This window comes from Malania oleifera, chromosome 13, assembly GCF_029873635.1.
Source record: "Malania oleifera isolate guangnan ecotype guangnan chromosome 13, ASM2987363v1, whole genome shotgun sequence".
NCBI lineage: Eukaryota > Viridiplantae > Streptophyta > Magnoliopsida > Santalales > Ximeniaceae > Malania > Malania oleifera.
In genome coordinates, this window is record NC_080429.1 from 7,826,192 (window position 1) to 7,843,601 (window position 17,410).

The window sequence follows — 17,410 nt, forward strand, 5'->3', positions numbered from 1 at the left end:
GGGCTTTTTGGAGCAATTTTGGGTCGATTTTTCAAGTGGCTTGAACCATTTCTTAGGTTTTCGGCCATTCCAAAGCCATTGGCGGTGTCTGTTTTGTGAGATTCAGAGCAAAATGATTGGTGTTGGCACTTCAAAGTTTGAGGTGGGGACGTTTGTTGGGCGGAACAATTTCAGTTTGTGGCAGAGCACGGTAAAGGATATTTTGGTTCATCAAGACTTAATCAAGCCGTTGATTGGGAAAAAGCCAGATGATTTCAAAGATGATGATTGGATCGAATTGGAGATGAAGATGGTTAGCACAATCCGATTGTTTCTGGAAAATGAAGTTAAATATTCGATGTTAATCGAAACCTCACCGATGGAGCTCTGGAAGAAATTGGAGCAAAGGCATATGTCGAAATCCCTTACAATAAATTGTTTCTGAAGAAGAAACTTTATCAACTTCAAATGAACGAGAGAAGCAGTCTTTTTGATCACATAAATGATTACAACAAGATTTTGACCCAATTGTTGAGCCTCGACGTAAAAATTGATGAAGAAGATAAGGCACTTCTACTATTGTCGTCTTTACCAGCTTCATTTGATGGTCTGATAACTGCATTACTCGTGGGGAAGGATACCTTGAAGTTGGATTATGTTATGGCATCACTTCAAGATTTCGAGACATTAAGAAAGCCGATTGTGACGTCTCGTGAGCAGGCTTTGGTAGCTAATAGTGAGAGACAAGGAAGAAGCAAAGATCGAAAGCTCGGAGGTAAGCAATGACGTTCAAAATTAAGAGGACGAGATACGAGCGAGGTTGTATGTTACTGGTGTGATAAAAAGGGGCACTTCAAGAGGGACTGTAAAAATCAAAAACGATACGAAGAAAAAAAGAAGGCACGAGATGGTGTCAATGTATCAAAGCATGCCACATGACATGGTAATGAAAAGGTCCAAGTAACGGCGAGCAGCTCACATCGACAAATCATCGAAGGAATGTGTAATATGGATACTGCAAGAAGCACGACCATATAAAGAGAGAGTGACAGAAGTTAATGACAAAGAACATGAATGCTTATGGCAGTCCAAATGATGATGATTGGGTTTTGGACTCTGAGAGTTTAATTCATGTCTGCTTTAAGAAAGAATTTTTTCATTCTTTCAAAGAAGTTCGCGGTATGGTATCACTCGATGATGGGTTGTCATGCGATGTCAGAGGGATTGGATCTATGAAACTGAAGACGCCTGTTGGAGCGGTCTGTATTTTGGATGACGTAAACTTCGTTCCAAAGATGCGAAGAAATTTGATCTCCCTTAGTCAGTTGGATTCTAAGGATTGTCAAATCTCTGTCGCAGGTGGAGCTATGGAGGTACGTTGTCAGAAACGAACCGACGAGTTCAATTTGCCGATGAAGAAGACGGTACTCTTTGCATGGTTCAGACATTTGAACCAAGTTATGAAAACTTCCCTTGATCGAGTTTGTATCAAGGTGGAGTTGTGGACTTGGGAGTTGATACTCGCTAAGGTGGAGATTGTTGGGGTGTGGCTCGTATGGGTGTCGGTAGCCGCACCACCCAGCCGCAATTGTTGAAGCTGGAGGCGGAGGGCCACCAAACTCTACCTACCATGTTAATTTGCAGCTGCCTTGTTTGACTTCCTCCCCTTCTCATATGTGTATATATATGTGTAATTGAGTGTGGCAGTGTGGTGAGTTGTGGTGTTGTGTTGTGTGAGAGCAGAGAGTTGTGTTGCAGAGAGGTATGGTGTGTTGTGTGTGAGGCAGAGTGAATTCTTGTAGAGAGAGTGAGAGAGGAGTTGAGGGCAGTAGCCTCCTCCTTCTCCTTGTATAATTCTCCTAGCGGTTATAGTGAATTTTGTGCTCTCCCGTGGACGTAGGTCATAGTGGACCGAACCATATAAATCTGGTCTCGTATTTTTGTTGCGTACTTTTGCTTGTGCAATTGTTGCTCGTGGATCACTTCCCAACATCACTCTCACTACAAGGATTCACTCTACCTCACACACAGCACACCACACCTCTTTGCAACACAGCTCTCTGCACTCACACAATACAGCACCACACATTGCAACTCTCCAGTCACACAATCTGCTACAACTCACCACACATTGCCACACTCAATTACACACACACACACACACACACACACATATATATATATACACACATGTGGGAGGGGGAGGAAGTCAAACAAGGCAACTACAAATTAAAGATGGTAGGCAGAGTTTGGTGGTCGTCCGTCTCCAGCTTCAACAATTGCGACTGGGTGGTGTGGCTGCCGACACCCATACGAGCCACATCCTAACAATCTCCACCTTAGCAAGTATCAACTCCTGAGTCTACAACTCCATCTTGATACGAACTCGATCAAGGAAAGTCTTCATAACTTGGTTCAAACGTCTGAACCATGCAAATAGTACCACTTTCTTCATCGGCAAACCGAACTTGTTTGTTCGTTTCTAACGACGTACCACTATCATCATCTGAGGTCAAACCACCAACCACTATGGTTCCCATTAACTGATACAGCCCACAAGACTCCTTCCTAGTAAAAATCATTGAGTCACGTTGGGTCACCTCGATAGCTCCACCTGTGACAAAGATTTGACAACCCTTAGAATCCAACCGACTAAGGGAGATCAAATTTCTTCGCATCCTTGGAATGAAGTTTATGTCATCCAAAATACAGACTGCTTCAATAGGTGTCTTCAGCTTCACAGATCCAATCCCTCTAACATCACATAAAGACCCATCACCGAGTGATACCGTACCACGAAAATCTTTGAAAGAATGAAAAAATTCTTTCTTAAAGTAGACATGAACTGAACTCCCAAAGTCTAAAACTCATCCACCATCGTTTGGACTGCCATGAGCATTCATGTTCTTTCTCATCAATTTATGACACTCTCTTTCATATGGCCTTGCTTCTTGCAGTATCGACACTGCACATTCTTTTGATTGATTTGTTGATGTGAGCTGCTCGCCGTTACAAGGATCTCATCATTACCATGCCATGTGGCATGCTCCGATACATTGACACCGTCACGTGTCTTCTTTTCTTCTTCGTATCTTTTTCGAACTTCACAGTCCCTCTTGAAGTGCCCCTTTTTATCACACCAGTAACATACGACCTCGCTCGTATCTCGTCCTCTTGATTTTGAAGGTCATTACTTACGTCCGAGCTTTCGATCTTTGCTTCTTCCTTGTCTCTCACTATTAGCTACCAAAGATTGCTCACGAGACGTCACAATTTGCTTTCTTAACGTCTCACAATCTTGAAGTGATGTCATCACATCATCAAACTTCAAGGTATCCTTCCCCACAAGTAATGCAGTTACCAAACCATCAAATGAAGCTGGTAGAGATAACAAAAGTAGAAGCGCCTTATCCTCTTCATCAATCTTTACGCCGAGGCTCAACAACTGGGTCAAAATCTTGTTGTAATTATTTATGTGATCAAAAAAACTGCGTCCCTCATTCATTTAAAGTTGATAAAGTTTTTTCTTCAAAAACAATTTTTTTGTACTGACTATCATCATCTCCAATTTGGTCCAATCATCATCTTTGAAATCATCTGGCTTCTTCCTAATCAACGACTTGATCAAGCCTTGATGAACCAAAATATCCTTTACCGTGCTCTACCATAAACTGAAGTTGTTCCGCCCATCAAACTTCTCCACCTCAAACTTTGAAGTGTCAACACCTGCCATTCTACTCTGAATCTCACAAAACGGACACCGTCAATGGCTCTGGAATGGCCGAAAACCTTAGAAATGGTTCAAACCGCTCGAAAAATTGACCCGAAATGGCTCCAAAAAGCCCGGTCAAACTTCAGGTCAAATCGATCAAAAAAGTCAACTCTCCGTTAACTTTAACGGAATATTCCCTCCCTTAACAGAATATTCCTAACAGCGTTAACGGTCACTAACGCCGTTACTAACGCCGTCTGCTGACGGGGCGACGCGATCCCCACATGCTGACGTGTCCTGGGGCCCATCTGCTGACGTGGCACCAGGGCCCACTTACTGATGTGACTGTGGGTCCCAACTGCTAACACAGCACTATACGGACTGCTGGCATGTCGTTGTCCCCCGCTGACATGGCTCTTAACTGTGCAGCTGACTCAGCGCTGACATGGTTGACACTTGCTGACGCGGCGCTGACTCGGCACTTACGTGGCCGCTGATGTCAACGTCTTCAACCTCCGAACGTGTGCCGGACTTTTGTCGATGCGTGGGCGCACGTGACACTCTTTCCCGATCATATGTCGGCGCGTGAGAGTGTGTGAAGGTGCGTGGCAATGCAATCTTTCCACCGATGGCGCGTGTGAGCACGTGCGGCTTCGTCCGAGCTTCGTTCAAGCTCCAATTCCCGTCATTGGCTTCGTCTCAACGAGAGGAATCTTTTGGTTGTTTCAAAACCGAGTTTCGAGCTACTGGACAGAGGCTCAAATTTGAGAATTTTGCTTCAATTCGGCGATTTTGCTCCAACCTCACTCTGATACCATTTGTTGGGAAGTAATCCACAAGCAACAATCGCACAAGCAAAATTACGCAACAAAAATACTAGATCAGATTTACGTGGTTCGGTCCACTGTGACCTACATCCACGGGAGAGCACAAAATCCACTATAACCGTCGAGAGAATTATACAAGGAGAAGGAGGCTTCTACCCTCAACTCCTCTCTCACTCTCACTACATGGATTCACTCTGCCTCACACACACCACACCACACCTCTCTGCAACACACAGCTCTCTGCACTCACACAATACAACACCACACACTGCAACTCTGTAGTCACACAATCTGCTGCAGCTCACCACACATTGCCATACTCAATATACACATATGGGAAGGGGAGGAAGTCAAACAAGGCAGCTGCAAATCAAATATGGTAGGCAGAGTTTGGTAGTCGTCCGTCTCCAGCTTCAACAATTGCGGCTGGGTGGTGTGGCTGCCGACACCCATACGAGCCACATCCTAACAAGATCAAGGAGCCTCTCCGATGGGAACTGATTAACTATTGCTTCCTCCAGATCCAACAGCATCCAGAAAGTCAGAACTCTTGATTCGGCGATATAGTTCCACTCCCATCCCAAATAATTAACACAATCAAAACATCCCTGTATTCGAAAGTATCAGGATTGATGGATTTAAATACATAGAATTTGACAAAATTTCAATACAATTTGGTGTAACAATCAGTCCAAATCAAGCTGCTTCAAATTCGAGACTTTAAATGTCCCAGATGTCGGATGTATATAGATGATTGCCACCCTAAATAGTTGTAACAATGACAACATGGAAGTGGGCAGTCAAGCTTTAGTGAGTGGGAAGGATGGACTTTGGCAAGAATGCAAGTTTCCAATAGATCCTACAAATGGGAGCAGGCTTGAATCTGGGAATCATCCTCTCCAGAAATGGAGCTAAAACAGCTGGTTGGTGGCTACCATCTGCTTTGCCTAGATCAAAGCAACAGTTGCTGGATAGATTGCATATATAAATTCTTCATGCATCTACTAGTGAATGTGTCGTTTGGAATGGTGTCAAAACATAAATATAGCCTAGGATGCATGACCTAATCAGAACACAAAAGGAATTGTTCGATAGTACTCGAACCAGTGAATGTGTCTTGTGGAATGGTGTCAAAACATAAATACATCCATCACTCTGAATAACTGTTGAAAACTAGAATTTCATTTCAAAATATGTTAGTGTATCTACACATGCAACAAAGACATCAAATTTTCTGCAGGCATTCAAAAGCACACTCAAAAATCAAAACCATTGCCATTATTAAAAATGATGCTGAAAAAATCATTTACAGATATCATATCTAGAAACTCTAAATAATTAGTCCAATCATCCTATCATATCTAGAACCTCTGAATAATGCTCCAGTCATCCTATGAAATGAATCCAATTTGAAATTGCACATACAATTAGAAAATATGAATTGCTCAATAAAATGGTGATAGAAGATCAAAAGAAAAATAAATTTAAAAATCAGCAGAAAACCTCCTCAGCCAACTCTGGAGAATGATGCAGTTACTATATGGAGATTTGTCCAAGTTTCAATGCAGCAATGGATGCATTACCTTGATTTGGCAATCCAATGCCCCAATAGCCTGGCTGCTGATAGTTCAGCAAAAAGCTTTGCATTTGGTACAGCTCCTCTATGGAAAAAGCCATTTGATTAATAGGTTGAAAACAGGGTGAACCTCTTGACAGTTCATTTAATTGGTGAGGCATATGCATCAGTCAGTAACAGCAATTAGTGAACAGGATGGTCAAACCCTGTTCCCTTCAGCATGAGCATGTAGGGAAGGATGCAAATGCAGATTTTCCAGAAAACCATGGTCATTGCCATACTTCAGATCCATGGACTTCATTTGAGAACTCATACAATCTTGATGCGAGCCTATTGGATGGAATTCGGGCCTCCAGGATTCAAATGAACGAGACAAAAATAGAGGGTGAGATCCCTGTGCGTGCAGGTTGTGATAAGGATTCTCCAAACCCATGACATCATAAGAACCATGCAGAAATGGTGGACCTTCCAAAGTGGGTATATTGTATATCTTTCATCAGAATGCAATGTTCTGTCAGCAACATTAACTGTTGTATTTGATGTTAACAAATCATCTTTAACTGAATTCTCAGCTGCCATAAACCTGGAACATTGAGGAACTATGGGATCGTGAACCATATTAAACTGTCCTCAGGCAAACAAATCTCAATGGCAGAATCAGCTGTTTCATCAAATCTTGTGACGGGATAGACCTTCATCCCCTGCCCAATTTGGAGACTTGGATGATCTACAGGAATGTTATTGGGGACTGGCACATTTATGCTGATTATATCCGATCAAGTTTGCTTACACAGTTCGATGTCACAACAATTGCTTCACAATTTATCTCAATGGATCTGTATTTCTCAGTTGGGGAAGGACAAATTACTATCCAACAGTGGAGATGAAAACCCGCAAGAGTCTGAAGTACCATTTTTTGAAACCCTGCCAACAGAGACTCTCTGGACAGAAACTGATGCTTCAATTGACTTTAACCCCTCCATGAATCCTGAACCAAGTTTTGGTTTGAGAATCAAACTCTTCTACAGAATTTTCAGAATTTCCTTTAGTTGAACTGTCATGCACATCGCTATTGCTACAAAGATCAAATGATTCTGTCAAAGGATCTCATGTTTTGTTTTGAAGATGTTGCCTTGTCCCCTTCCGTAACAAAGAAAGAAGGTATTGGCCGCTCATCCTCTGAATCATGAACACTCCAGCCTTGCACACTGCACAGAGTTGCTGAATTGGACTCCTTCCACTGAAGTCTGATGGAATCAACTGTTCAAGGCCCTCACATGTATGTGGGCCTTCCACCAGCTTGTTTCTCTCCCAAAGAGAAGTCTAATCAATTATTTCAGGAAAATGAAATATTGGATAAGAAAAATCTTCAAACAAAGAAAGTTCAATGAATGAACATGAGCATATCTCCATCAAGAGCCAACGAGAAACTTGGATGAATTGGAATAATCGGCTCTACTGTGATTATGCTGGAAGGGCAACGGAATTGGATTCAGGTTACTTACACAGACCACATTTTAGAGACAGTACAATTGCCAAATTAGAATTTTTAACTTTCAGGGTGAGAGAAATTAAAAAATTTCCAAATTCTTATGCAATTATGAAAATTATATTCCAAAGATGATTATGAGGATTTCACCACAAACTTTTCAACAAATAGGGGAGAATGCAAATGCCACAATTTAAAAAGCAATGCAGTACAAAACCAGTTCTTCTATTTTATTTTTGATTTGGCTCATTTCATATGTTTCAAGTTTAAATATTTCCCTGAGCTGAGTAAATTTTGTTTAATTATTTTGGTAAATATGCGCAAATGCCATGCTTTCTGCATCATTTAAGCCCGAAAACTCAACATCCGCTCATGCCTCTTCATCTTATGTTTTAACATCTAAGTAATGTCAACCATGAAGAAGTATTTCTTGGAAAGAAAGATAATACAGAAGGGCAACAGTGTCAGAGCATAAAACATTCTGTTACAAAAACAAAAACCCCTCGATTTTTAAAAGCTATCTATAATCATACATGCCCATTGCATAGTAGTTATTATATCTCAACGTGCCTTCCAAAGTACCCAAACAACCTTACTACAGACAAGTAACACAACAACCTACTGTACCTACACAAGTCCACCACATAAACTTAGCATTCACAAATACTTTTACTTGCAAGGTATAAAAAAGCAACTTGTTAGCATAAAATTTTGAATAAAACAATTCAAAAATCTTCTAAAATTTAAAAGCACACTTGCAAAATTAGACACAAATATCAACTTCCTTACAAACTTTTAATTTTAAGGAAAAAATTGAATTTGTTAATATTATGAGTGATAAACATCATCTTCATGCAAAGCCTAATCACAATAGTTCATTTACAAAAATATAGATTGGGTTGAGTTACAGTTAAATACAATAGTTTAATTATAGTGAACAATGACAGTTGTGTACTGTAATCAGTAGCCAAGATATGGATAAGGGGACATGGAACACATATGGTGAGCTACAACAATGGTTAAAAGAGCCTACCGTAGTGTCACAAGCTAAGCTTTTCAAGGCCTTATACTTGCCTGTGACCGCTTGTCTCGTGTGATTAGGATGGGTTTCCATCATGTAAATACTAGTGTAGGTTTATTTTCTGCTAGTAGTGTCTTTGTATGCCAAATATGGCAATATGACTCCTCAATCACTTTGACGTTTCCTAGTGCTAGAGTGGAAATGGCCTATAAAGCTCTTTAGGGGAGGGTCAGTGTTCATCAGTCATTGTAAAATTCACTAGCTATTGTCAATGTGTTTAGCCTACTTGCCTCCCTCACTAAACACACGATGTCAACAGAGGTGGTGTTAATGAATTGCGTAGATTCAATATTTACTGCTTGCTTGCCGCTGTTTTCATGATTGCTTATTGTTTCCGCTACCATTTGATTGAATGCTAATGAAAGTGTTTCGTGGATGAATGTTAGTAAACGATAGGCTGGCTAGTTAAACAAGAGTGCTTTAACTAGCGTCGCACGGCCCTTTCACAACGGTGTGAAAATAGTCAGCCCGTGACACGTAGCTAGGTTAAGAGATGATTGAACATGCCACGATGATGAAATTTAAAATATATCCCACAGCATTAGGTGTATACATCATATATTGTTTTAAAATGTTCATTTTATTGCTGTCCACTTAATAGCAGCTCATGCATAACTACAGCCAAAGAAATCACCATGGCATTCTCTCTTCAAAGGGAATGACCTAGTTGTGCAACAAATGAAGGAAAAGAAACTACCATGGCATTCTCAACATTTTGCATGCACTTTTCATTTCAAATTTAAAATAGTTGAGGATGTGATTTCCATGCTCAAGCGAAACTCAAAGGTAAAAATAACTTATAAAACAGTTTTATGAGCACCCAAAAAATGGCATATTCAAAAGCTAGTGTAAAGAGAAAATTATGCTGTTTTGGGGGCAAATAATCAATTTACTGAATGAAAAAGGAAAGCACAACAATAGGACCAAGAAACACACTTGGAGAATAACCAAACTGTTGAAATCAATGATAAAACTGGAGCAGAAAAGAGAGAAAAATCAAAGAAGCAAGGATTGAATTTATGTATATTATTTCAATTTGTACAAGCCCTATTTATACAAAAACATTCAAACAATCTGTACACCAAGATTGACTTTTCTCCTTACGTGATTTCAGCCGTGATTTAATTTCTTAATTCATGCTACAGATTGCAGCATTTCTCAACACTCGATTTATGCCGTGAAGTGCGACATTCCTCAACACTCCCCCTCAAGTTGGCGTGAATATTTATAACACCCAACTTGCTAAGTAAATAATTAAACTATGCAAATCCAAGAGCTTTGGTATTAGGTTAGCAAGTTGCTGGCTTGTATGCATGTAAGTCGTTTGGATGATGCCACTCTAATGTTTCTCTTGAACCACATGACAGTCTATATCGATATGCTTGGTTCGGAACACTAGATTTGAAGCTATGTGTATAGCAGCCTTGTTGTCACAATACAAACTGACTGGTTGAGAATGCATTACATCAAAGTCTGAGAGTAGAGACTTTAGCCAAGTGACCTCACAACATGGGGAGGCCATAGACCTATATTCTGCTTCGGCTGAGGAGCGTGAAACTGTTGCTAGTTTCTTGGTCTTCCAGGAAATGGGTGATTTTCTGAGTAGGATGCAATACCCGGTGACCAATCGTCTAATATCCTTGCATCGTGCCCAATCTGCATCACAGTATGCATAGAACTGAATTTCGCTAGAAGTAGATAAGAAAATTTCCTTGACTTGGGGTTTTCTTAAGGTATTGTAAGACTCTGTGTGCTGCATCCAAGTGTGGTATTCGTGGCTTGTCCATAAACTGACTTAGCACATGCACTAAATAGGCTAAGTCGGGTCTTGTGATGGTTAGATAAATTAATCTTCCAACAAGTCGCCTGCATGACGAAGGATCTGAGACAAGTTCGCCATCACTTTCGTTAAGTGCAAGATTTTGATCCATGGGAAAGTTTCTAGGTTTAGTTCCAAGGAAGCCTGTATCTTCTAATATCTCGAGTGCATACTTCCTTTGGGATAAAAATATTCCTTTGGCTGAACGGGCGACTTCGATTCCCAAAAAGTATTTAAGAATTCCAAGATCTTTGAGTTTGAAATGATCGCTTATGCATTTCTTGATCTCATTGACCTGTTTCAAGTTATTTCCTGCAACAATAATGTCATCCACATAGACTAGAATGGCAGTGAAATTACCCTCATGGGATCGGATGAATAGCGAATAATCTGCCTTGGATTGTTTGTATCCTGCATCAATGAGAGTAGATGGAAGTTTGGCATAACATTGCCTTGAAGTTTGTTTGAGACCATACAAAGACTTAACAAGCTTGCAAACTCTAGTCTCCCCCTTTCGTCCGAATCCCAAAGGAAGCTGCATATGGACTTCTTTATCAAGGTCGCCATAGAGAAAGACATTATTGACATTGAGTTGATGGATGTGCCAATTGCGAGCGGAAGCAAGAGCCAAAATGATATGGACGGTGGTCATTTTAGCAACCGGAGCAAATGTCTCAATGTAGTCAGCGCCTTCCTGTTGACTGTAGCCCTTGGCAACTAGGCGAGCTTTGTATCGGTCGATGGATCCATCAGGGTTGTATTTGATCTTGTATACCCATTTGCAGCCAATGGGTTTCTTACCACGAGGAAGAGGAGTAAGGTGTCAGGTGTTGTTGAGCTCAAGAGCATCAATTTCAGTACGCATGGCAATTCGCCAGTTGGGATCTATCATGGCCTATAAAAATGATTGTGGTTGTTTGGCAAGAGAGAGAGCTATGGTGAAAACACGGTGAGAAGGAGATAGGCGAGAATAAGATCAAAAATCAGTCAAACAATAAGGGTTACCTAACGAACGAACCATTGTAGAGTCAGATGATTGAGCGGGCCGAGATGGTAAAACCTATTCCACATGAAAATCTTGCAAGTATGTCGGTGGCTAAGTAGTATGACTAGATCATCGGGGAGGTGGAGAAGAGGGAAAAATATTAAATGGGGATGGAGGAGAGTTTGGTGGTGAAGATGGTGATAAAGGTGGAACTTCAGTGATGTCAAGAGAAGAAATAGGACAAGGTAAGACAGGTTCCATGGGTTCGAGAGTAGATGAAGCAAAAGGGAAGGAATCTTCAAGAAAGAGAACATCTTGAGATACAAAGACTTTGTGTGTTGCAAGGTTATAAAGTCGATAGCCTTTTTAGCCATATGGATAACCAAGAAAAACACATCAAGTCGCACTGGGGTCAAATTTTGATGGATTTTGCGAGTGAGTGGAAGCAAAGCATAGGCATCCAAAGACTCGCAGATGGCTATATGTAGGTTTGATATTATACAATCTTTCATAAGGAGACAAACCACCTAAAATAGGGGAAGGAATTTGGTAAATGAGATAAGTTGCAATAAGAATGGCATCCCTCCAAAAGTGTTTAGGCATATGTGCTTGAAAAATTAATGCACAGGCAACATTAAGGAGGTGACGATGCTTGCATTCAACTACTCCATTTTGTTGAGGAGTGTTGACGCAACTAGATTGATGTATAATGCCTTTGGGTGCATAGAATGAAGGCATGTCAAACTCAGGCCCATTATCACTTCGAATGATTTTTATGGTGGTGGAAAATTGATTTTCGATAAGGTGGATAAAGGATTGCAAAGTGGGGCGTGTGTCAGATTTGTGGTGCATTAAGTAAACCCAGGTACAATGGGTATAGTTATCAACAATGGTGAGAAAATAGTGTGCACCACTAGTGGAAGTGACACGATGGCTCCCCCAAATGTCAACATGCAACAAGTCAAAAAGTTTAAGAGAAGAAATGGAACTAGATGGAAAAGGTGCACGAGTTTGTTTTGCCAATGGACAAATTAAACATGGGTCTGAATTAGAACTACAAATTTCTAGAAATTTATTGGAAAGAAAAGACAATTTTTTATTTAATAGATGACCCAAACGACGATGCCAAAGTTGGGAAGTGGATGTGGATGTGGATGTAGCCACTCGACAACTAGCATTCCTGGTGAATCGGTATAAGCCATCCTGCTCAGTTCTCATCCCAATCATCTTCATCAAGCATAGGTCCTGAATGAAACAAAAATCAGAAGAAAAAATAATGAGACAATGATAAATTTTGCACAATTTACGGACAGAAATTAAGTTGAAATGAAAAGTCAGGACACAAAGGACATTGTCTAAAACAAGATTAGAAGATAAATGAACTGATCCAATATGAGTAACGGTGGCATGAGATCCATCCGGTAATTGAACGGTATGGCCATGTACGGGGATAGACTATGTAAAAGCAGCAGGTGAGTAAACCATATGATCGGTTGCACCACTGTCAAGAATCCATAGTAAATCATTATGAGATTTACCTGACAATGGTGATTCAACACTACCCACTTGGTGTGACATGAGTTGAGAGGGAGTAGAGTTGTTAAGAATGGTGAGAAGCTGCTGACATTGTTCAGGAGTAAAAGGAAGGCTGCTAATAGATGAATGTGAAGAAGCCTGATGAGCACTATGCCTGGGACCTTGATTGGGTTTAGAACTGCGATACCCTGGAGGTAAGCCATGGATGCGGTAGCATCGATCGACAGTATGACCTTCTTTGCCACAGTGAGTACATTTGAAAGATTTCCTGAGTGGACCCGGCCATCCTTCCTTTCGTGGCTGATGGTTGGTGGTAGCCAAAGCAACACCATCAATGGATGGTGGAGACAAGATGCTGCGATGACGTTCTTCTTGAAGTACAAGGGCATAGGTACGGTTGAGAGTGGGAGGTGGATCAATTAGAAGTGTCTACCTACGGAGTGCAGTGTAGGAATCGTTGAGCCCCATCAAAAACTTCAAGACACGGTCTAGTTGTTGTTGTTTGAGGGTCTCCTTGCCTGCGCTACAAGTGCAAGTAGATGTTCCTTGAATTGCGCATAATTCACCCCACAAACTCTTGAATTTGGAAAAGTATGCACCAATTGATAAGGATCCTTGAACAAGATTAGCAATATCTTGTTTAAGCTTGTATAGGTGGGGGCCATTGCCTTGGGAGTAGCGATTTTCAGATCATCCCATATGGCATGTGTAGTTTCACAATAGATCACACTACTAGAGATTTCCTTTGAAATAAAATTGAGAAGCCAAGAGATTACCATAACGTTGCATCGTCTCCATTGTGAGTATTTTGAGGATTCAGAAGGTGGTGGAGATAGTGTGCCATCAATGAAGCAGTTTTTATTCTTTGCTTGAAGTGCAAGAATCATTGCATGGCTACATGTAGAATAATTATCTCCGTAAGCGGTGAAGAAACTAAAATCAATCTAGGATGATCATATTGTTGGAGATATAAGTGATGATTTGGATCATCATATTGGTTGCCTTTTCTGCCATAAAAGGTAAACCTTTCTTCTTCTTCTTCCCTTTATTATTATTATTTTTTTTTTCTTTGTGCAAATACTAACCTTATAATAAAATAATCACTTCAAATATCTTAACATTGTCCACCTTATCCAGAAAATGCTTATTTGTTGTACATCACTCTTACCCATACAATAATCAAAACCCATATAATAGCCTTATAATAATAATTCCCATATTAAAAGCATTCTCCCTCGCCAAATGTTTGCAGTGAGCAGCAGATCTTCTGTAGCAGAGACGCCGGAGAAGAGTGCGGCGAAGGATTTGGAATTATACAAAATCATTCAAACAATCTGTACACCAAGATTGACTTTTCTCCTTACGTGATTTCAGCCGTGATTTGATTTCTTAATTCATGCGGCAGATTGTGGCATTTCTCAATGCTCGATTTATGCCGTGAAGTGCAGCATTCCTCAACAATCAATATATGTCGTTTAAATATGCACTTCCTCAGTAGAACCATGTGAATGCATACATGCCAACAGTTGACATGAGGAAGAATATAAACAAACGGATATTCAAGTAGCAACTTGAAATAGATTACTGGCGGAAGATTCATACAGTGACCTCTCAAGCTCTCAAAGAAACAGTTTCTTGCAGCTGTACAGACCATGGACTGTCAAATCCAATGACCTACTAACCTGCAAATTCTTTCAACCTCCTCAGCTCATAGGAAAGAATCCAAATGACACAAATAAACAACAGAGAAAAAGGAAACAAACGCAAACTCCAAAAACAATATCCAGCCCACAGTTTATTGTTGAGAATAACAGAGAAAAGAAAAGAATACAAATGTTCTGTCACTGTTTTCTAGAAGAAACTAAAATTAAAAAAAAAATTATCTTGAATTTGCACTAAGGCAAACAGTTGCAGCAGCCCAGCTAAAAAAATCCAGAATGTTCTGTTCACTATTTGCCTTAGAGGAAATCCAGAATTGAAAGCAAAATTATGAGGAAAATCTTGAACCTTAAAGAATAAGAGCAATTTTAAATCAGTGTTTTTAGGGAAGAGCTAGCATCAAAAGCAAAGAGCAAGGGAAGAATATAAGATTACCTAAAAGAAGAATGTTGAACTTAGCAGAAGAAATACAGATCATCAGAAATCAAAACCTCAAATCAGCTTTGAAGGTGATTAAGGCGCAAAGACAGATCGAAAAGAGTGTGTCCTAGGGGTGCAAATTGCAGTACAGGGAAAGATCCAAAAGTGACTTAGCAAAGAAGAATGAAATTGTGAAGCAGATATACCAAATTCAATCTGCATACAAGCAAATCCAACAATTGAGATACCGTGATACAAAACATGAGATATAAGAGAGAAGATGAAGGGCTACAAAACAAAACAACAGAGTTCAGACTGACCTGTGAATCTATCTGTCTGTAATGGAATCACTGGCAACAAGCATTGATCCATTGACAGTGACGACCATTACATTGACCAATTGGCAATTAAGACTGAAGACTACCAGGGCAGGGAGAGATCCATCGGTCAAGGGAGGTATGGAACTGATAAAGAAGAGCACCACACATAAAACATACGAAGTAGAAGCCTCAAATGTTGAGCAGTGAAATGTCGAGCACTTGCACTGTAAGCGGATGCCGAGATTTTTAACTTCTTTTTATCGTCTTTATGAAGTCATAGAACAGATAAGTGGTTTTAGTATGAGCATTTCTTTGAAACAATCTAAGGGCACTCGCATGCATCCCAACAACTAATTTAAGCCAAATAGTTAAGAGTCCCTTTCTTAAAGTTTCAAGATAAGCATGCCTTACCTATGTCATTTTTAGTTGTTGTGACACATAGATGACCTTTCGACGTTCACATTTCCTTTGCCGACATGATGACACGTGAACAACCTCCCAATGTTCACATTAATTCATAATTGTTTGTAAATTTTGAATGGATTATTCGTTGACTTTTCAGTGTGAGAAAGACTTGAGTAGAGATGTTGAAGTAAGTTTGAGTTCAAGACACATGTGAGCCCCACACAGCTCCATTGGGCCCGCACAAATTGGGCCTCCCTTTGACTTTTATTTGTATTTAATTTGTAAACATGCAAGACGACTTGCTTGCATGTGTATGTTAGGAAATTGTGTGAGTATATCTAGTGAGTTAGAGTGTTAGTAAGTTGTGTTTAGTATTTATTGTATCTAGAAAGTTGGAGCATTTATTTTGTTAGTAACTTGTAAGAGTAAGTAATGTGTCTAGTAAGTTGGTGTCTTTATTATTTGTGTCTCCTATGTTTGTGTGGGAGTTGTTAGTTGTTTAATGTCTTTGTCCCCCCATGCTAGCTATATATACCCCTTCGTTGTAAGAACTATGTAGAGAGAAAAGTATTAATATTGAAAGGAAATTCCTTTGTTAAGCTTGTTAAGTTTTGCCCAATTTTTGTGATTGTGTAGTATGAGGCTACGTCATTCCCCTCGTAAATTAGGTGGTGAGAGACCACTATTCTATCTAGCGACTCAATCCCTATGCCTCTTTAACGACTTCCCTCCATCACCCACACGGTCACCACCAAGTTACACCCAAGGCCAACAATCCACCATTCCATTGCAGCATACATATTACATTTCAAAGTTTGCACGAAGGACTTTAGGAGAGTTCTATCTTGTATAGAATATCGTCAAGTCAACCATCATTTTGATTGGTAAATTCAGCATTGATTTGGATGATTACATACTTACAGCAGTTCCACTTCCCCTCCATTACATTGCTGCGTTTGTCTTGGTGTTTTAAAGCTTGTTCTAAGGAATTTTTTGGCATTGTCTAGAACTAGTGTTAAACAACATAAAGTCATCCAAACAATTCTCTAGGTAATTTTAGTACTTTTATTTGAATCATTGCTATATATTGTAAACCCTTTCTTATAATGAAGCCTTTGCTTGAAAGCCTGAAATTCCATACTTGAATACCACATTTGAATCCATTGACTTCAATATTGATACTTGCTAGTTTAAAATCAATCGTGGGAATATTGCTTGCTAGACATAAAACTTTATTCTTGAAATATTAAAATAGCATCTTTTCTGCATCTAATTTGATTCCTTTGTGAAAGAACTCTTAGGACTTATTTCTAAACAGCATAATACATCTTTTCAGAATCCTTGAACATGTGAGCTATAGCATGATTTATGGTGTTTATGTTCGAATAATTGAGTTCTTAATTTAAAGTGTATTGAGTGTATGTGCTTGTGTGAGGGTTGAAACCATAGGACATAGGTCGACCTCCCCCGTCCAACATCAGTTCCCAACACAAACAGACCCTGGGGTTACATTGGCTGCATGAGAGAAAATGAATGGGAATGAGAATTTGAAATAGGAAAAATAAAAAAGCCTCAACTAAGCCAACAGAGAACAAACTATGG

At 39.9% G+C, this 17,410-nt stretch overlaps 1 long non-coding RNA gene across 1 annotated transcript; it reads right to left on the minus strand.

Annotated features, from left to right (window-relative positions):
• Positions 1 to 5,777: 5,777 nt before the first annotated feature.
• LOC131146748 (uncharacterized) lies at positions 5,778 to 15,727 on the minus strand. The gene is made up of 3 exons (XR_009134452.1): positions 15,404 to 15,727; positions 15,099 to 15,299; positions 5,778 to 7,563 (listed from the first exon to the last, which is right to left on the minus strand). It is a non-coding gene; the product is annotated as an uncharacterized LOC131146748 (long non-coding RNA).
• Positions 15,728 to 17,410: the final 1,683 nt, after the last annotated feature.